Below are 23,050 nucleotides of genomic sequence, written 5' to 3'. Positions count from 1 at the left end.
GGCTTAAATTATCAGATGTTATTGTGATCCTTTGGGAAATCCTATTTTTTACATTGCATCAGCAGTAACTTTTAAGTCATAAATTACATCTTATTTGATATGTGTTGTAGATTTAATCCAGCTAATTTATCTGAATGGCAGAAGTTTAGGAGTGACGTATTTCACTGTGGCTTGGAGGTTGCAATAGATACTAGGACTAGAAGTTTTGTGTGTTTTAGCAATTTTTCATAGGTTCTCAGTATGTGCAAGTAACTGACCAATACATTCAACTGAAGTCTTATCAGCTGCTAATCTTCTGTGGACACTACAATTCCTATATGAATGTTCAAGAGATGAAGGCAGACTGTTGGATAATGGACTCACCAAAAATTTTCCTTTTGTGTTGCTTCTGGACATAAGGAGACAGGAAATTTCACCCTTTTCATAGAGTTGAAGCAAGATGTTATAACTTCTTTAAATTATTGAAATGATTTTAAACTCCTGACTATTTTTGTTATATTAGAAGGTCATGGTTGCATGGTTGCACTTCATTTCCTGGACAGGATTAAACAAAAGATCCTACATGATCTGTCAAAGTATTCCTAATGGAAACAGTAGTCACCTTAGTTTAGAAAAATGAGGCTCGTGACTTAGTTTCTAATCTCTTTATGTGCACTATGAATGGAAGTAGCTTCAACCAAAAGACAATTTCAAAGCAGAGATCAACCTCTCAGTAACATAAACTAGGGTACCTCTGTCTTGTCACTGAGTACATGGATAATATTATTAGTTGCATCTAGTGTAATCATTTTAGTGTTTAACAGGAGTGCACTCCTTGAATTCCCCAGCTGTCCATTTTTATTGCATCCCTGTTTATAACATGTAGCATGCAAACTGGATTCCTTTTAAATGGAGGGGGGAGGCACATGCTTTGACTGCAAATGGCTGCTCAGTCTGTTGACCCGGGTTAAAACATCTCAAACTCCAAAATGAAAATGGCAAAAAATAAAAACCTTTAAGAACCAACTGATTGCTCTGTGGATCCACTCCCATTTTATACTGCAAAGAACAGTAACTTAATTCTGCTATCTTAGGGAGGTTCTCAGGATAGAGTATTCTTCTTCATCTCAGTATTCAATATTATTGCTGAATAATGGAATTCAATCAATTTTATGTCTAGGCTTCTCAAATAGTTTTGATTAATCTAAATCTAGCCACTCTAGAAATAACTGACTGCCTGTCACTTCTAAAGCACTGATTCCTTCACTAGCTTTGTACAAGTAAATCTGAGAGCCCAATGTTGTCTAGCTGACTGTTTTTTTCAGGGACATTTGGATTCCACTTTTTAGTTAAAAAAAAATACTTTACAAAATGTTAATACCAGGTGCAGAAATAGCTATTGCTTTAATGAGAACCAGGAGAAATAAATAAAAAACCCTTCACCCTCTTGTTTACTTCTGTTAATTTATTTACTTTTTCTGAATAAATATCCTTTCAGTGGGTTTCATGTCCAAATAAAGCATCTGATCACTTGACAAATAAGGACTGTGCTTTCCAGGGGACAGTAATCAAACATCCTTATGTTTTCATATGGAGATATGTATCAGGTTTTGGTGCTGGGTTTGGGTTTTTTAATCTAATCATATAGGGCTTCTCAGTGGCTAAAAAACCCCACAGCATTTGGGCTTAGTCTCTTTCAACTGCAGTGCAACTGCAAGGGGTTTTTTTTGGTTTTGATTGTATATCAATCTGTGTTCTTTTTGTGTCTCTCCTTTTATGATTTTATAACTTGACTATAAATGCATTAATTAAAATTCAGTATTCAAAGTCTGAGCTCTTAAATGGGAAACTTGCATGGACTAGCAAAAGCTGTCTCCTCACTCAGGGTATTTTGTTGCTCCTCTTGGACCAGCACCACTGGAACCTAGAGAACTTCCAACGATCCAGCCCCTGTGAGGACCTGCTTCTGTCCTCCACCTGCCCTTGTCTGTATGAATTATAATCTGTGCACATGCAACATGATCATAACTGCAGGAAAAAGGGTCAAAGTTTTGACAAAACTTTATTCTTTTTAGTATCAATGCATCTCAGGGAAGGTATATTCCTCTGAGTCTACTCCTTGTTTCTGTCCCTATTTACTGTTATCACCTGTTGCTGCAAAAAGGCTTTTATTTTCTTTGCCCTTCGCATTATCTATCTCTTCCTACTGAATAGTCAGACCACAATTTGGACTTTAAACAAATGGACACCTGCTTGAAAAGCAATCTTATTTTGTGCATATAGTCTGAAAATGAAGATATTAAATAAATATATCTTTCATCAGGAATTGTACATGTACACTAAAGAACAATATCTGACACTGATACCATATAGGTGTGTGTCTTTGTGTAGTATATATTTCTTCCTAAGCAGTAACTGGCTTTGATATTTTCATATAAAGTATATGAAAATATATTTGGTTAACTCTTAACTCAATGGAATGAAAACCTTATTTAGCTGTGATGTACTAAATATTGTCCTATTCTTTGTTCATGGAAAAAAAAAAAAAATCTATAGTTTTCATCTTAGCTCCTGTGCAGAAGTATAGAGGGTCTTTCAAAAAATGTTACTATGTAAAAATCAGGTTGTATTTTTCAAAATTAATTTCATTATAATTTCTAATTTATCACTGTAGCTTCTATTGTATAAAATTAAAGTATTAGGAAAAATATAACTACGTATAGATGTGACAATTCACGAAAGCAGATAATTTAATTAGTAATTTGTCTTTTTGAACCTGACACTTGCAGTATCTTTAATTTTTGTTTTAAAATCTACTCATATATACATATCTATGATTTATCTATCCACAACCAATTTTTTCAAAGTACAGACTTTAGATGTAATTGTGGGCTATCCTTGAAGATTATTTGGACAGGATTTTTGTTTGGGTATACACAGATACTGATAAATGCCAAAAAAAAAAAAAACAGTACTGTAAAAAAGATGAACATACTGCAGAGAAATTGAAGTGTGAGTTGAGAAAGATAAATGTAAATAACTGAGCTACTTGTTGTTTGGATATGACATCTAAAACATAAGCTGAGTCATGGCAACATACCTTACATGGAATATGTACTATTTAAGTGTTAAATAGCAAAATTTTCTTTTTCATGGAAATATTAAGTAAAATTTTCAGATTTTTGATGAGAAAAAGGAAATAATTCTTTTGAAAATCCCTCAAGTAAAGTTTTTGCTGAGTGGAATTTGATTCCTTTGGGGTGGATGTTGTTATACTTTGTTTTACTTTGATTGCTGAAGTTCAGTTAGAGACCTGACCTGAAATGGGATCTCTTTTCAAGTTTCTTCAAGAAATCATTGCAAACACATACAGAACTTGTTTTAGCACAAGTAGTCCCAGTCACCTCAATGAGCTCTTTCCTGAATACATAACTATGAACTATTTAATGGGTGAAATCTTTAGAGTGTAAATATTTACAGGCAATACTTTCTTCCTATTTATTTTGTCCATCACCAGGCACACAATGCTTAACCAAGTTGATCTGTGCAACTTGTTAAAAGAGCTGCAGTGTACTAGTGCTCAGCAATGAGCCAGGCTACTAGACTAATTCAAGACAAAGTGCATTTTTATCATGGCACCTAGGCATAAACCAAGCTTACCAATATGATTCAATAAGTTCGTGGAAATCTCTGATAATAACTGCATTGAGTTCCTGAATAAAACGCACGAGTTTTGGAAATAGAATAATCTGTATGCAAACAGTTTGCTACAATTAAAAGCAGGGGACGTGCAGAGACTGTGGAGGCCTTAAAACACTTCAAAATATCTATGCATAGGAAGAGAGGAGAAAATAGCTTTCTTATTAGGAGTCAAATTCTGTTTTACAGGGGAGACATAATGTCGTCGCAAGCTTCCCAATAGCTAAGGGATTCCTGACAAGAGTTCTCTAAACAACTTATTAACTTTGTATTTAAACTATCATAAACTATTTCATAGTTAGTCTATGTTGAGATATTTAACTTACAGAAAAAGTCTTGTCTAGACATAGTCTCTTAAGTAAAATAATTGCTTCTTCAACAGTCCTAACTGGATATTTTTGTGCACATATGTAGTTTATTGAAAGTAGAGCTATAATCAAGTTCTACCAAGTATAATAAACACAAATAACCTGTAAGACTGATTATTTGCAGAAAGAAAGAAAAAGGTAAATTAACTTTAATTGATGACAGTGTCACTTAAAATACTTGAGGTTTGGTATTCGGAATTCAAGGAAGCAGAAAAATGTCTAAGTAATGGAAACCAGTGACTAAATCAGTTAAACATCAAAGGTAATAAAAATTACACACAGTTCTGAACTAGTCTCAAACTCAACCAGAACAAATAACAGGGATGTATAAACATCTTGCATTTGAGATACCTTGCAATCCACTAATGGTCCTTCTTTTAAGGAAGATTCTACAAAAAATGAGATATGTGTATCTGTAAACCAAAGATGCAAACAGGGCATATATGTTGGAAATACCTTGCTGAATGATATACATAAAGCAAAAGAACAATGAGCCTGAGAAAAGAGGAGGAGCTGAACACAGAAATAGAAAAACTGTTCATGCATTTACTCAAAAAAAAAAGGGAAAAGACAGCTTACTCAGCCAAATTCTGATGGTAAAACTGTTAGTTAAGCAAAGAGATTGCCTTCTGTTCAAGTCTTTCTACATTGAAGGAAAAAGATTTTTGTCTGTAGTGGTAAGGAAGTAATATGAAGAATGTAAACCTAACATTGGTGTTCTTTTCCTAATGAAAACAACCCAAAACTTGCTACTTTTCAAACACAGAGATCAGACAAAAAAGAAGAAACCAAATTTCCTTAATAATTATTAAAGTAAGTTAAATTTAAAAGGATTACTGGACATGGTGCATCTTGATTCCCAAAAATAGGTAAAAAGGAAGGAAAATTCTATGTCTCTGCCTCCCTATTTAAGTAGGACTAAACTCTGATGGTGTATGTATAGGCTTAAAGCATTAAGTACATGAAGTTCAGGAGAATCAAGTATTATTTCAGTGTAAACTGCCATAAAACTGATGTGGCACTTCTATGGTGTGAATTTAGGAAACATACATATAATGAATTTAATGTTGCATTAATTTAAAATGCTTTGAAAGTCTGGCTCAGAAATCCATTTTTTTATTTGGAAAATAACACAAAAATATCCTTGAATGAGGTTTTCTTTTTGTTTTCTTTTTTTTAATTGCCTTGAAAATAGCAGCATTTTTTATGAATTTTGACACTAGGTTTTCTATCCTTGGTTGAAGGCAGAGAAATCACCTAAATAAACAGCAGCTAACACTTCTAAACCAGTTACTTCAAAATTTAAACATTAGGAAAAAGAATCCTAAATTTATTTCTGCTACTTTTTCCTGTCAAAGCATTTGCTATATTCTAAACATCTTAAAGCACAAATTGAAGCTTTAACCTAAATTTTGCCTATTTCTGTGTAGAATGCCTTGTTACAGTTATGTGAGTGTTGTTCATAGTAAATCACGTTCTTATGAGGACTGTCAAAGTTAGGGTGTCTTTAATATCTGAAAATCAACCATATAGCCCGTAGATAGCCACCTCAGGAAAAGTGTCCTATGCTCAAATAAGGGTCTAATCTAGGCAGAATAAAATGCTCACTGGAGGTGGCTCTCTCTCCATTTATTTTAAGTGGAGCCCAGTAACAGGCTTGGTTAGACACCTCCTTTCCAGCTGACTTAGGTGGTGAGATGAATTTCTGTATGTGCTGCATGAGGCAACAGCTCATTAAATACTTCAACAGTTCTTTGGAGCAGGGATGTAAACCAGGTACCACTCCGCAAGATAAGTCTTGTGGAGCTGAACTGTGCTCTCTTCTACAGATCCAGTGCTGGGGTGTCCCACATCATTCATGACTATTGTGGGCACTAATCTACTGAGCAAAAAGGGCCTCTTTTTCCAGTGCGTGCAAACCCTGCTGGGAGTATATGTAGCTTGCAGTGTTGGCAACTTGAGGAACACATGTTTGGGGGTTTATAGTGTAGGCATTGTTGGGAAACAGAGTAGCATTTGGTGGCTCTGTATATTTCCCCCTCTTTAGTTTGCTTTGCCTTATTTGATCACCTTTTAAAAATCTTCACGTTATTCTGAATGCTCAGTTTCCTTTGTGTGTTTTTGTGTTGCAGCCCTCAGCCATTGAGCATTGCCCCTTCTTTTTGCTCATCAGCAGTAATTGGCCAACAAACTGTTTTGCTCTGTTTCTCCAGCAAGAACTGAATAGGCAGTGGGAGTTTGTTTCATCAAGAGCAGTTCCATGGTGTAGCCCATTAGTGTGTGAGGTTTTGTTCTCTGGCTGTGACAAGGTTGCAAATTCAACAGCACCAAAGAACCCTTGCTGGTTTCCCCCTGCTGGAAGTACCTGCAAATCCAGGACCTGCCTAAGGCAGGGTACAGCTGAGAATTCCTTCTACTGATCTGGTAGTTTCCAATTTTCCATTGTTCCTCTAGGAGCTCTGGAGCATATTGAGATGTGTTCCACTAATCAGCAGTATTTTATCTTTGGTGAGACAGTGATTTCTGGGGCAGGGAAAGGGAGAAAAAAATGAATGACAATTTTTCCACATTAACAAATTCATGCTTTTCCTCTAAGCAATGGGATGCAAGTTTAGACACAGTGCAGTGTTGACAAAGGTGCTGAGATACTCAGCCTGACAAAATGATGGCACTGGTAATTTTCCTAACTCAGAACCTAGAATTTGGATGACTTCATGAGAGGTGCATTGGTATTATAATGCCTTTGTCCCATCTTAGCAACTGAATGCTGTGTGGGTTTAGCTCCTTATTTTCACTGCATGTGCTTGATCACTGGAATGACAGGGGCAAATGGTACTTTGTCCTAGCCACGTAGTTAAATTGTCCATTGCACCCATTAGCTTGTAAGATCTGCAAGGCAAATGTTCATTTTGCCAAGCTGTTAAAAATAGCCCGGTTTTCTTAGTAAGAGAATGTGGGCTGGACAGTTGTGATTTGATTACACTACTAAAAAAGTTTTTTCCCCTATTTTGCCCTCCCTGGCAGCAAGTTTTCAGGGTGCACTCTTTTCTTGACCTATATTACTCAAAATGTGCTCTGTTCAGCTGGAGCCATATTCATACAAGTAGGCCCATCCGTCTGGGGGGTGGAGTCCATAATTCATAACACAGTTGGAATCTTATAGAAATATAAATACAATTCCTTGTTGCTGTGAAATATTGATTTTACTGTTATTAGGAAGTAATAGGATCTTGAGAAATGGCTTGATAGTCTGATTTGGTTTTATATTTATAAAGCATCTATATATGTTTCTGAGCAATATAGACCATAGTAGAAAAACAATTTCCTTTTATTTACAAGGCAGTTGAGATTGTCATTGTATAATACCTTTCAGTGCACAGAATGTTCATTTTCTTTCAAACGTTATTCATTCAAAGAGGATAATTATGGTGTATTTCACAGACTGCCAGAAGGAAAATGTATCTTTGAAAAGTTTCATTTCCCTTAAGTTGCTCATTTTCTATAGGAAGACAGAGCTATTAAGTAACATACCCATGACAAAGATTGATTAAAATGGCATAAAGGACTATCTTATCTCTAAGTACAGGGATTTACACATATAACTCCTATGACATTAAATGCAGTAGGTGAAATTAACTCTAGCTATTCTATAAAAAAAAAAAAAAAAAAAAAAGCCATGGTAAATTGGTTTGTACAGAGAACAAGGTGAGGGTAGGAGGGATGGCAGGTTAAGTAGCAAGTGAGAAGAAATGTTTTAGGGTACACCTAAAATGTAGAATGAAAATAATCAAGTCAAGTTCTGCAATAGCAACATTATACAATATTCTGCTGGGATTCCCTTTGGCTGCTAATTAAGAAAAACATCACCTTGCTTATATTGGCTAAGCTTGTGTTCATCCAACTCCTTAGAGCATCTCAGGCTTCTCTACAGAATTCAAAGTAAATTTAGGCTGGGTCTGTCTGACCTGGACCAAGGGATATGTCCTTCTGTGCATGTTGTGCAGGTCCTATGGCAAACCTCAGCAGAGGTCTCTGCAGAAGGCTTGGATGAGCAGTTCCAGAGTGCTCCCAGGGCTTCCCTCTACTTTGCTGGAAGCCCTTCATGATTCTCCCACCTAATTAACCCAGGTAAATGAGTATTTACCTGATGATAGCCATTAGTTAATATGTAGTGAATGATCAGGGATGTGAATGAAATTGCCAAAATCTGGGGGTTTTTTTCCCCCATTTACTGCAGAATTAATAACAAGTACCATTGTAGCAATCTTGACCCGCTTACCACGTATCTATCTGTGTAAAGACTTAGACTTTGACATGAAAATATATTTTACAGGATGTCTAGTTCTATAATAATTAGCTCTTTTGTACCAGACATGAGAAGTTTTAAGATTGTCTTTCCTGAACTCCTTCCTTCAGTCTTTCCTCCATGGTTCTCTTTGCACTCACTCTGGCTTTGCTGCTGTTTTAACATCTCATGTAGCAGTGTGGCAGCACTATGGTGCAGTCTAGAACTTGGAATTTGCTGACACAGCAGATGAATAGTTGTTATTTTACATTCATCCTGCTAGGTATCAAACGTGAATATTTGTACAAGAGCATTAGCACATGACATAACTCCTTTTTGGAGTTAAATTCTCTGACTTGTATAGATCTACATAGATAAAGTATGTAGATATATAAATATAAAATACTATAAAATGAAAATAGAGAATTATCAGATTTATATACATGAATACTTAAATTCCTTTTTTTAGAGCAGAATTTCACATTTAGTATGTATCAAAATGTGGATGTGAAAAATTAAGTTTTAGATTAAAAATGTAAGATTGTGTGTGCATATTTAAACCCAAGTATGCTTAATTGACATTTTAGTTTTTTCAGTCACATAAACACGTGTTTTTTCTTCTACTTGAGCAAAAATTCTATAACAAGCAAAGGAATAAAAAAAAAATGTTGGATATATCTTTTATATTGTACATTGATTTTTGTGCACGTAGTTACATAATTGTATTTCTTTTTAAAACGTATACATTCTCATATTTCAGTAGAACTTAATTTTTATTTCCTACTGCTCTATGAGTAAATGAGTAACAATTATTGCAGAAGTGTTAAACTCATCTGAGAACAGAAAGTAGCCTTATCTTAGTTATAAAATAACCAAATCTTCTTGTGGCACTGCGATACAGACTTAATTAACAAAGTGAAAATATCTGTTAATGTCTGAATATAGTTTTTTGAGTTTGAGTTTTTGTCTGAATTTAGTTTCATACCAGTTTCATAATTTATGTGTTGCTCTGCCTCTGAAGCTTTTCAGACACAAATTATTTCTAAGTGTTGCTTTTTTTCCAAAAAGTCAACAATTAAGTCACTATAACAGGTGTTTCCTTTCTTGGGGAAAGGAATGCATATGATCATTGTAATTTACATTCCTATGTGAGTTCAGGAATTGGCCTGTTATTAGAAAACATTGCAAGTACATGCAGAATGATAAAAATGGAGTAGAAAGGCCAGATGAATTTAAGATTGAGACCTTTTTAACCCATTCGGGCTCCCTTCACATGTGAATGTTGGGAGTGAATGTCCCCCTCTCCTGAAAAATCCTAAATGTGACTTGATATGTGCATCTGTGGTTTTGATTTACAGTAATAATTTCTGATGCCAAACATATGCTTTAATATTTTGACCTTTGTACAAAAAGCTTCAATAACCATCCTGAGATATTCAGTTTGTTTAATGGCAGACCAGTATTCCCTAGGAATGTCTGATAGTGTATTACCCAGGTTCTTTATTCATTTAACATGGCCACAGGTGTCTGAATCTTTAGCTGAAAGATACAGAAATAGAGTAGCCTAGCAGATCATTTTTGACTCCTGTAACACCTAATTGTATCCTCTGATCCATTCTAGTTTTCTGTTACTTGTTAATAGAAGATTTCAAGTTTCTCAAGTGTTTGCAAAAGGTGTCAGATTGACAGCAATTTGATTTTGAGTAACAACAGCCTTGGTTAATATACACATTAGTCTTACTAATAAAAAAGAAGTCAAATATTCTAAAAATAATGGTGATATGAAGAACCCGGTAAGACCACAGGTTGGGTGCATATACATTTCCATTACTCACTAAAGATAGAAGTTGAATTTACAGGAAAAAATTAGTGTTTGAGTAGAAGGCAGAGAGAGCTGTGGAAAAAGATGGATATATTAAAGCAAAAATATGAGGTTCAATCTGTTGTATTTAAAAAGCTGAATTTGTTCTGTTGTGGCTTTTTTATTTTTTTTCCCCATCACTCTGCAAAAACTTTTGTTCACCAAAGCATTCAAATATGTCTAGCTATAAAACTATATTGGAATAATGCAAGTATTTTATTAGCACCTAATTAATCTGCAAGGAGATTGTTGTTTGGGGGTTGTTTTTTTCTCATATTTGCTGTTATGATCAACTTAAAGGTGGGGTTTTTTTTCCCAATTTCTCCATTTGCTTTCTTCATACGAGCACCCAAGATCTACCAGCAAATATACTATTAACAGAATACTGTGCAGCAAAAGCTTGCATTCAACCCCAAAACACACTATTTGGTAGTAGTGCTGTTTCAGTCCTGTATTTGCAGAGACCAATGTAAGCCTGGTGATTTTTTACACTTGTGCTGCTGCTGAGTCAAATTCAAGGAGAGGAGGTTCGGTCGGACCACGTCATTTCCACACCCTGCTCCATTTGTACCTGCTGCCTTGAAATTGTAGCCTCCCTCCTGACACTCTTAAGCCTTGCCAGCAAACCACCAGGTTGTTTATAAGAGCACATTGTAAAGCAGGTTGTATTGGGAAGCATGAGCTGCCCAACAAATTAATGGCATTGTGAGGTGCTGCCTGCTGGAGTGAAAATAAATTGTAAAAAAATATAGGGAGACAGGTAATGGGCACTAGCTATGCTGCACAAGGCTTTTCAAACTGCTGCTGACTGTGTGCCAATAGATATGGCAATAACTGTCAACAAGATTTACAATACTTTCACATTTACACAGTGAGAGTAGAAAGGTTGAAAGAGTTCTATAATTTTATTTAAAGTTTAGCGCCAACTATTTCTGGACCTACTATTTCCAGGCAAGAGGGTTACAAACACGCTGCTTATCTTTCATGCGTGTCAGTGGGAGGGTTTTTGATTATCCTCTGAAGTCCTTGAAATTGGACATAAGAAAAGTAGCAGTAAAGGAGAAGTGTATACTTTATTGTAAAATCCGAGTAGGTACAGATTTTGCAGTTTATTGTGTATGTTGTGATTTCTGATAACACTAAATTGTGCTACCTATCTATAGCCCCAGTGGGTGGTTCCTGCAGGCAATACATTTTCTGGCTGTGCTCCTTTCCCTGATACTTGAGAAGGCACAGCTTAAAGCTACTGTGTTGGCTTTGTTGTCGCCTTGGCAATGTGTTCCATGCTGCAGAAACCTACAAGAGGCTAATTGAAAAATTTAAAAAGTCCATTGTGCAAGGCTCAGGAGTTGTCCCATCATTCTCCTTATCAGTATTCAGACACATGTCTTTACATTTACAATAACTTCCAATAGTTGTTAGCACTGCAGAGACCGTAAAATTATTGGTTTGGGATGAATTTTCTTTTTCTGGTTTGCACATTCTCAGTGGAACTCATAAAAACCTTCTCTGTGCATTATTTTATAATGAAGGCTCTGGTTCCTAGTTAAATAACTTCTTTTTATCTTATCAGAAAGTCTTGTTTCTGTTTTTCAGTGGCTTCAGCTGCCAACTAGTAAGAATGTTTCTTTAAAGTATGAAATAGAGCAGCCATGGATTTGTAATAAATCACAGATTTTGTGTACCTTTTTTGGGGGAAGTGTGAGGGAAGGGAGGCGGTCTAATATACTACTGAGTACAGGAAAAGAAGTCATATGCTAAGCAAAAAAAAAACCTTTTTAGATCTTAGTAAATAATCTGAGGTTGACCAAACCATTCTTTCTATTCCTTTTTATGAACCCTACGAACAAATTGGCAGTTAGTGATTATTGTTTATTTGTTCTGTGGTAACACCCAAAGGTCTTGACACCTGACACCCTCTAGACAAAAAGCTAATGGATGGTTCCTTCTTGAAGAATCACAAAACCAAAGGACAGTTTAGGTTAGAAAGGACCTCCGAAGGTCTAGACCAACTCTTGATGCTCAAAGCAGGTCTAATTAGATCAGGTTGCTCAGGGGCCTGTCCAGAACTTATATTTGAGGAGTCTAAGAATTTATGATCTAAAGTTAATTTGCTTTTATTTTTTTATTTACAATATATATTCATTATATATGTATATATATTTATTTATAAAAAATGTTTATTGTTTAATCACTTAAATACAGTAAAAGTTAATCTAAGGGTTTCGTTCTTGAATGCAAAGCTAAGAAGTCCAGTCTTGTACTGCACATATGTGACCTCAATTCATGCAGTCAGTATATAATTTGTTTTATTTTCATCTTTCTTATTCATTCAGTCATAGCCTTAGCTGACCCAAGAGTCTCTGTCCCAGACGCTCCTATAGAAATTAGAGTTCTCTGCTGGAGAGTTGCCATCTGGAAAAAGCCTCAGTGTACCCACCCATAGTATCTTCTGAAAAGCCTCCCCTCCATTTATCTGGACTCTAAAAATACTCAAGTGTATAATTTTATTTCTGAAATCTTTCCCATTTCTCCTTATTGACCTACTTCTTGTCTCTTTAAATTGAAACAATTTTTTTGTTCTGAGAAACTGGTTGAAATTTTAGGACCCCTGCATTCCAAAAGGCCTGCAGACCTGTAAAACTAATAGCAGAATGCTCCCTGGAATTCAAAGGGAATTCAAATGTTTAGGTGACCTTCTATAGATGGTAAAAAGTTTGGCTCAGGTGGCCATTTGTTCTGTGTTGGGAAAAAAAGCTATGCATGGCTTAAATATTTAATTTATTCAATTAAAATTTTCCTTGACCATTTGGGGATGCTTAGAACAATTGCCTAAGAACGGATAAAATGGATGATTAAGTCTTTAGAGCATGAAAAAGTTAGTAAGAAACAATCAGTAATTTCTGTTGTAACATCGGAAATCATATTAAGATGTAGACACTTTCAGAATTACTGAGTAAGACGTAATCAGAAGACATTTAAAACGTCGGAAAATAATTACTGTATAATTAATTTTGGGGTGATGGAGTTGATTAATCTAGCTCTGTCTGAAGTAATTTGTGAAAGACATTTTCTACAGGTGAAAATCTGTGTGGTTAGTCCCGTATGTATCGACAATGCTTTTCAGCTACAAAATTCCCACTCAGTTATGAAAATATGTAGAGCTAGTTATTTAGGTACCAATTCATGAGCACATATAGGATTTCTATTTTAAAATAATCTTGGCCTGCAGATCCTTTATTATAGTGAGGAACAAAGACTTCATTCAAATATCACTGTGATGTAATCACTCTGTAGGTGTCCTGGTTTGTAAATCTATCTGGGTGTAAATCCTAGTAAGGTAAGACAGCATACTGTTATGGTACTTGGCAGTACCTTGTATTTTAAAGTAAGAGTCAACCTTATATTTAAAAAAAAAAAAAAGAAAAGAAAATATTGCTATGTTGCAGAAGGCTTCTGGAGAGGGAAGAAGAAACCATGTACCTGCAATGTGTATTTAAAAAAGAAAAAGTATAAAAACACTCAGGTTTTCAACTGTAGGAATTTTCTGCTTACATTGTAACAAAATAACTACTTGAATTATTATAAAGAATAAAAAGGTCACTTTGATCAGACCTCTATGAAATTAATTTCTTCCTTCTTGAAGAAATGAATACTAGACACCAAATCTAATATTGCTTGATGAGATAATAATTTTAAAAGATACATATTTATGGTGTTTGAAGTTAAGGTGATCTGATGAGTTCTGTGTTGGATGGGGACCCCTACTCTAAAGCATTTCGTTGTGCTGCTATGGTATTGTCTCAGAATTATGAGTCTTATATAGATGAAAAAGTCATTTTAGTAGAAACCAATTAACGAAGACTGTGACTGATCATATGAAAATCCTAGATATTTTGTCTCGACTACAAAGAATTGTGGTTAATATTTCTTGCACTTTATTCCAGTCACACTTTAAATTATACTTATGGAGGAAAGAGAAGTGAACACAGATAAATGGCTGACAAAGTTTCTCACCTGGGCATCACTCTTTGGCTCCACTAAAATTCCTTGGGAAAGGAGCCTAAACAAGCTTCTGCTGACCCTCTACACTGAATTGATCAGCTTGGTTTCTGAGGTCTGTCTGATACACAGAACTATTGCTGGTCTTTTTCTCTTCAGATGTGTTCTTTCTACACATTCTAAGCATGAAAATTTGGCATCACATACATAATAGCTTTGGTCCAGTGATAATTTTTAAATCCCTTCCTAGTCACATATGTGCACTTTTATGAAACATTGACTGCTCTGCTAAATTGTTTTAACATGTGCCCTGAGCTCTATGTTGAAGTAGTCATATGTCAGAAACTTCATAGCAATTTGTTGGCAGTACTAGCAACGAGACAGATCAAAAGGACTTTGTCCATATTTATCTGGGTAATATTTCTTTTGCTTATGTGAAGCAGAGGTTTTGTGAGTGGGATGGTGATCACTTGCTTGAAGTATTAGAGGTCTCAGGCCCTCATCAAGTTCACTTTTAGATTAATTTGACTCAGCCAGAGTCAAAGGATATCACTGGTGTAAAATTATAACTATATTTATTAGATTATTATATTTTTTCTTATTGCATGCCATATTTCTGAGTAAAACTCTTAGTTTTGCTATTTGAAAAAAGGAAAAAGAGGTATTTTCTTAGACTTATGGAGATAAAAGATATATTTAAAAGCATATTATATGTTTAAAACATCCTCCAAAAACCTGTTAAGACCAATTTGGTAGTATGTCTGCTTAGTACTTTGGGTTTCAAAAGTTATCTCTTTCCAGGATAACTAGAAGATTTTATAAAATCTGTTTTAAATAACTTTAAAAACACGTTGAATAGTATGTCTTGTCAAAATGTGAAAAATATCCCCAGACTATCAGATGTTTCTTGAAGGCAATATCAAGGCCTCGGGTAGATTTGAGAGATAGATAGTTAAAGAAAGTTTCACTTGGCAGTTGTTTCAGAGAAAAAGGTTTGTTCTGCTGGAGAAATAAAAGGACTGTGTTAAAACAAAAGCTAATAGGAGAGAAAATGGCCTTTCAGCTTTAAGTGGAAGAAGTACTTGCAACAGCTTGAAAGAGACAGTGACATTGTGACCAGTGAATTCAAAAAATCACTAGATCCCTTTCATTGTACATGAATTAAATATCTTTTAGTCTAGGCCACATGTTTGATTTTTTTTTTTTTTTTTTTAAGGGATATGGGGGTCGGTCTTCTTAACATATATTCCATCATTATAGGAATCTGAGAGATCTGTGAAGTTTATGACAAGTCTTGCCAATGTGAGCTACTAGATAATTGACAAAATGCTGCTAGATAATTGCAAAAGAAAAATCCATTTAACTACCATATACTACTTGTACAGCATAGAATATGGCACTGCTATAAACCTAGCAACAAAAAAAAGTGGTAGGCCATGTGAAGTAGCATAAGGAGGAGTAAGTCAGATGAGTGTGTCTTTCTACCCCTTATTAGAGAATATTTCATCTGTGTGTTACAACCCCAAAAAGGCCTTACATGCAGCATGGCTGTTGTCATGGCTTTGCATGGTGGTGGTGGTGCTGTAAGCTTTTTGCTGTAAAGTATGTGTGTGTACAGTAGCTGTGTTTTGAATGTAATCTTGAAGGCTGCCCTAGTCTGAAAAGTTAATTAAACCAGTAAACAAAGTAAATCTCTTAATTCATTGTTATGAAGCACATTTGTGCTTATTGTGTATCAGCTGAGAACCTCCCAACAAGTATTTCCCAAACACCTGTGCATCACAGGATACTAATGAGTAGAGTAGCCTACCCTTAGTTGTGGAACAGCTTTTGTATGTAAACATTGGCTCTCAATGATCTTTATTAATGCAATCTTCTTAGTAATGTGGATTTTGTGCATTAAGCCAACTACATCTTGAGATCACCCATCTTCTCATGTCAGTCACTATTTTTCCTTTCTTTGACTTCCTTGACCTCCCTCAGCAGCTGTTCTTACGGTGATTATTATCCAGTGGATCATGCTACTGTAAAGCAAGCTCACATTTTTTTAAAAAACAGAGCTCTTAATTTGGTGTATAGTTTAATTTTATAAGAAAAAAATATTTTGGAGAGGAAGTTAAGGAAAAAAAAAAAAGTTGTTTTAAAGCAGTTATTTGTTTTCTTATAGTATTTATGTTTCCTCATTTCACCCACCCATAACAAAATACTTTCTAATTGGCAGGAGTTCAGCCTGCTCAGAATTGGTACATGAATACAGAACTGCATAGCTAATAGTTTCATTCAGAGGACCACACACAGTTGCTGCACATGTGAGGGAAGCAAGCTGACAGATGTCCACATCCCCTGGCTCTAAGAATAATAATAATAAACCTCCAACCTAACAGACTGCGGGCAGGAATGGCTCTATCACCTTTTCTCCCCACTGAGAACCAAGTACATTACTGCAACTTTTTACATTATATTTCACCAGCCCAGGGATAGAAGTTGTATGTCTGAGTGGCATATACTGAACCCCCCTTATAAGAGGAGATTAATTTTTGTCCCTTTACTCTACAAAAATGTCATCACTTTTCTTTACAGTAATAAAACCTTGAAAGTCATCTCATTGGCCTGGAAGTAAGAATAAAAAGTGAGTATTCTTCCACACCACAAGGAAGTCTGATGTAATGGTTTAAGTAGTCATCTAGAATTAGTAGGTGAATTACCCACTGTTCCTCCTCTGTGCTCCACAGAAGACCTAATTTATATTGCCCCACACGTAGTCTGCACTGAGATGTCCAGGTCTTCTGAAAAGCTCCAATTTCAGTAAGGAAGGGATGGTTTTTAGTTCTTCTGGTTGTGTAAAAATGCCCAATTGAAACTTAAAGACTCAAAAACTAGAAGAAAATAAATAAAGAATTGTATTTCTTTAGAGAAGAAGAAATTATGGCTGTGGGGTATTTATTGTATGTTCCTACTGTCTGAAACTGGTGGCACTATCAATTTTTATAGCCCATTATAAGGAGGAATAGCAAAAGCATAATCTAAGTATTTGTCTGGATTTTTGGAAGAGAAGCAATAAATTATTTACTACTAAAACTTCCCAAACTCAAAAGTTAGAAAAGTTAGTGAACTGAAAGTTAAGAACATCTAAAAGCTCTGTGCTTTCACCTCAGGTGTTCTTTCAGTTCTTCCCTGACATAGTGAGTAGAGTTTGAAATCTGCATCATTGCATGAAATACACAGGAAGAAATGTTTGTTTAAGAAGACCCATGGTCTTTTAATTACAGACTGTGTATATACTAATATCACAGCTATCAGCAACTACATCCATGCAGTGTCAGCAGTAATTAGCACTGAATATATAGCCCTCTACTCAGGAAGAACTGCTGAATGTATGATTTAACAGCACTGGAAGTGCTCCTTCACTAACCCACACAACAGCATTTTTAGTATAAACTTTAAGTGTCTAAAAAGGAGCTGCTGTTAAAGTACAGATCCCAGCTTAGTTTGCAGGGAAGCATGACCCAAGTTAGTAGAAGACTGAAGGTGAGAGATGCATGAGCAGAATAATGCAGCCTGAAATGCATCTCATTTGCCATGGAAATTTCAGTCCCTGTCCCATTGACTCTCATACTGTTATGACCATGGTTGAGCTTGTTAAAGAGAGAGCCTGGTGTTGAGGTGGTGATTCAAGAGTGCTTGAATGGATTTATCTCTGACTTGTAGTTCAGCCTTGGTTACTGTAATGAAGGCTGAAATCCTCTGCTTCACAGTGTATTACAAGTTCAGTATCACAAGTTACTTGGACTGACTTAGTTACACAGATTTACACAAGTCTGTTCTTCAACAGTGTATTTTTTCCCCTTCACACTGAACATGTCTCTGCAGCATTTGTTTGCTAGGTCATTGATATTAAGATCTGTTTTTTTCCTTAAACCAAGTTTCTGTGTCCTTTTAATAGCTTCTATAACATAGTCCCAAAAATAGAAGGATGGTAAATTCGTTTTAATTTTCTTTTATATTTAAATAATAGAACCTTTACTCTTAAGTGAAAGTGTGCCCTCAGCTGGAGTTTTCTCTTCTGTTCTCACTCATGGGGTTTTGGGTGCAGAAGTTCACTTAAGGATGGGTGAAAATTGTAAATAATTAAAAAAAACCCAACCTATATACTCTAAAATCTTATTTTTCTTGCTGAATTTGTTTTGGCATGCAGAGACACTAATGCACCTGTGGAGAGAATGTTCTCTGTAATGGATGACATCTGGGTATGAAGACAAAAGTGGATTGTCAGTAGACACAGTTAAGGGAATGACAGTGTTAAGAGCCAATCTTGCTGGTAACTGCAAAAGAGGTCTCTGATCAACTGTCTGAAAATACATACAGCTTCCTCAGAAAATTCTCCATATATATATCTAAAATACTATGAACCTGCTAATAGAAAATGCTTAAAAAACCCAAAAAACACAAAACCAATAAAAAACCCACCAAAAAACCCCACCACCACCAAAAAAACCCAAAAACCCACTCAAAACAAACCCACCCCACAACCTTTTTGTACTTTGAAAGAAAGATCTGCCTTAATTTTAAAATATATTTTAGAAGCAGTCTTGCAACAGGATTTAGTTTCCAAAATAGTACTCCACAACAGTACAATACATACAAAATCCTGCTGCCTCTATTATTTCTTTATATAGCCAAAAGTAAGGATAAACTGGTTTGAGGTTTCCAATACATTTTTTAAGTATTTTCCCTTTTTTCTCTGAATTTATCCACAGTAAGTCCAAATAGTTTTCCAGCCTTATGTAGCCTCCTTAATTTCTGTTAGATTAGTGACTGCATGTATGATTATACACATGCATAGTTTACTTAAAACTAATTTATTAGTAAGGATTGAAAGGCTTGGTCAAAACTCATTTAACAGTTTGACCCAAAATTAAAATACAATGTCAGGTTAATGCTTAACTCTTATGAAGTCTTGAATGTATTAGCTAGGAATATGAGCTCAGAAATACTGGCCTCTTTGTATAAAAATAGATGCTTATGTTTGAAGGCAGAACATCCTTTGTGTACATATACTGAAACATGTATAAATCAAAATACAATACAAATGAGTGGAACTAAAGAAAATTTTTAAAAAGTGGCCTATATAAAAAGAACAGCTTCTAATTTGCACTGGTGGTGGTACTCCTTATTACTGCACATCGTATTATAAAAATAAAGCAAAAAATATTTCCATTTGTTGTTACAGTTAATGCCATGTGGATCTTTTAGAAAGCAACTAGTAAATACTAAGATTATTAACAATTCTTTCCTACCATGCTGTAAGATTACCTGCCTTCAAGAGCTAGCAAAGATCTCTTCCTAATTTCACTTCATATCCTGGGTAAGAACTATGTGGATAAAAACACCACAAAACGTAACAGGGGAAACTGAAAAGACAAGTATACTTTTTGTGTGTACCTTCTAGGTGGCTGATAAAAATCAGCTTTGGTGTTCATCACACCCACCTTTCAGCAGTACCTGCACAGTAGCTGTCAGCCTAACCAGGACATGGTTGATCTTGTGCTCCTGATGGGGATATTTGAAGTAGATCAGATTGATCAGATTATAGTCTTTGTTATTTGGAAAGTCAGATATAGTAATTCGTAATTGGGATTAATTATTGACAGATATATTGCCTTCAGAAATATTTGCAAATACACAGCTGGTGAAACAAGTGTAACCTGCCCAACAATGCAGCTGTGACATGACAGTATAAAAGAGGGATAAGCCTAAAAGACTTTACAGTAGTAATCCTTCTTCTTGGTGTCTAACAGCTTTCTTACCTTGTCAATAATTCATTTGTATGTGTGTGACTAGTCTCTGAAGGGAATTCTAATAAAGCATCCAGATGCTAAAATTGTTCTGAATTATTTCTGTCTGTGGGAGTCAATATGATGCAAACAGGTGAGAGACTGTTGAATCAGGCTGTAGCAGCCATGTAGTTCTCCAGCAATTGTCCCAGAAGTTTCTGCCCTTCCAACTGTTTGTCCCTACCCCTACACTGGAGAAAGGCCAAAAGGAGTGGGTGTGATCCAAAGCAGATGTAGCTGAGGTAGCAAGACTGAGGTGGAACATCTGCTCATGCCTTCACTGTACAGTGGATCAATATGCTGCACAACTTCTCAGTAATGGCTACACATTTTTAATAGCTTGTTCTTAAAGATAACAGAAAGACCACGAGATTCTCCTCTGTTTCCTAAAGCAGCAAATTCTCTGTGATCCTCTGGAAATTTTTAAAATTATTTTTTTAGTTGGAATCAGTAAGTATGGGCAAGTACATCCAGTCAAAGTCACTGTACTTGTTCCTACAGACATGGCTATGTAGGTGTAGCAGTACTAGTAGGATTTAGGAAAAGAAATTTGCTTTGGGACTGATTGTGATAAGGAGAACAGCATTATGTGAAGCTGTAAGTGAGCATGAGGTTCTCTGTCTTTTCTCTGCAGCAGTGTCAATTTGCAAACTAGCAGACGAAATATTTTAAAACATAAGACATGGTGTACCTGTGAAGCATTCATCATTCAAAAATTACCTCAGAGAGGAAGAAAGGTTAAGTAAGTTACTATATATTTTTCTAGTGGAGATACATTTGTGAATATCATCGCTACAGTGCAACTAAAATATTTGCAAGTTTCTTTGTCTGCTTCTAGAAAGTTATTCTCACTCTTTCAAGCAGACCATGAGCTGTCAAGATTTTGGACTAGGAGAGACAAAGAGATTGCATCTGAGTGATGGCAAATTGAATCATTCAACAGCATTCCTTTTTTTTTCCCCTTATTAATTGAAAAAGTATAAAACGTATAGTGAGGAGTTATATAAGGTAGATTGCACCTAAAACGATTTATGCTATTCATAACCTTTTTAGTAACAGGCAGATTTCCAACACAGTCATTTCCAGGTGTTCTTCAGGAAATAAATCAATATCCTATCTCTTGTTTGAGTAAGCCTCTGTGCAAGTAATGAACAGACTATTTTTGTTTATTTTTTTCTCTGATTTACAGGAAACTTCGATCCCAGATATAGAAATATATGTCTTGAGCTAGAAGGAAAAAAATTATTTTAAGGATCAGAAACTTTCAGTTTCTTTAACAACCAATATATGATATTAATGGTCAAATTTCAGAGTATTAATGAGGCTCCTAATATCACTCAGGAAATTAGATATTAATAATGGACCTGAATCTAACGCCGTAATTCAAGAGCTTTGGGAGCATTTATATTCTGACTTCAATAGGAAAGAAACAGCATAAAGTCACTGTGCAAACAGCCCAGCTAACTCGCTTATATACAGTTGCTTATATGTATATGGCAGCCTCAGCTTTCAGATGTCCCCCAAATTAAGTTGTTTCCACATCTGACTCCTGGTGACATGGCATGGCAGTTAACTTTCTCTATTGGTTTTAGATCATTATGTACCACTGTCTAAGAGAAAGGACAAGTGGGAAGGACTGTTTTCTTTGCAAAACACACTCTATAGAACCTTTTAAGCTGAGCAGGTAACTGAAACAGTGTTGTATATACCGTGGGGTTTGTGTTGTTTGGAAGATATTTGTAAACAAAAAACAAACAAAAGAAAAGTTGTGCTGAATGTCTTGTGAATGACTTCTGTGTTTTTGAACTGGGATCTTCTCTTCTACATTATTTTCCATCAAGGGCCACAGCCCATTTTAGTTTTAATGATAGCATATCATTTTTATTGGTTTACAAAGACTCCAGTGCCTAAAAATCCCAAGAGAGTGATAGCAGGCTTGAATCCAGTAGTAGTTATAAAATATATTGGAAATAACAATTTCTTCTAATTGAATACATTGCCTTTGGGTACCAAAACACAGTCTTAAGAAAACTGTTTTTCTCAAGGCTATATTTTACTTTCAGTCTCTAAGCTGGTCAAATAAAGTAGCTTTCATATCGTAACAATTCACATTAAAAGCAATGTCAATGTTGGTCTTTTGTTATGGTTTAAATGACAGACCCCTTAATTCTCAGAAAGTATATAAAAGCTGGTTTCCTTTTCCAGAATAAGACTAAGCCTTAGGGGAAAAAGTGTGTTTGTTTGGATAATGCATTGAAGGATGGAGAGTGAAGGACTTGATCTAGATCTGAGCGCAATACATAGTGCTCTCCTTGGGTTTGTTATTGATGATAAATACAGCGTGACTACAAGAATTAACAAAATCCAGGCTGCACTGTGACAGGGTAAGTTATATTACATATTCTTGGGTGGAAAACCATCCTGTTGTAAAGCACAGATCACCCAATTCAAATTAATTTGTAAGGCACTGATGATATATTTAGCTTTTCATTCTATATTAAATACTGTACCTGCATACCACTCTGATTTTAACCAGATCAAGTCCTACAGTACCCAGAATGATTATATATCTATCCAGATGTTTTGAGTAACAGAATCACGACCCTGAATCCTTATGAGATGTATCACATATATAACATTCAGTCATATAAAGGTGGTAACCATTGCCTATTTTTGTTGAGGTGCTGCTCAAGAACCTCTCTTCCTCCCCAGACTATATTTGCCACCTGATTTAATATGATGGGATATTTAACAGGCAGGTGGAAGCCTTGCAGAATGTGTAGAAGGAAATATCAAGTGCCCCAAATAAGGCTTGATTCTGCTATCCATTCTTCATCAATTTGGACAGAGTCTTTTCTAATTTTTGCATTTCTAGTAGTCATGTGTATTCATAAACAAGATGATTTAAGAATGTTTTGTTTGTTATTAGGAAGAAACTTGCCTTATTAGCAATCACTTTGGCTTTACCTTGTTTTTATTTCAGTATTGGTCATAATGAAGTGAATGGATAGCATGTTTAAAT

At 35.4% G+C, this 23,050-nt stretch overlaps 1 protein-coding gene across 6 annotated transcripts in view; it reads left to right on the top strand.

Annotated features, from left to right (window-relative positions):
• Window positions 1-23,050, top strand: part of DGKB (diacylglycerol kinase beta) — a 286,640-nt gene that overhangs the window by 211,727 nt on the left and 51,863 nt on the right. The window lies entirely within an intron of this gene.

The sequence above is a fragment of the Calypte anna genome, chromosome 2 (genome assembly GCF_003957555.1).
Source record: "Calypte anna isolate BGI_N300 chromosome 2, bCalAnn1_v1.p, whole genome shotgun sequence".
Taxonomy (NCBI): Eukaryota; Metazoa; Chordata; class Aves; order Apodiformes; family Trochilidae; genus Calypte; species Calypte anna.
This window is presented reverse-complemented; position numbering and strand designations above follow the sequence as displayed.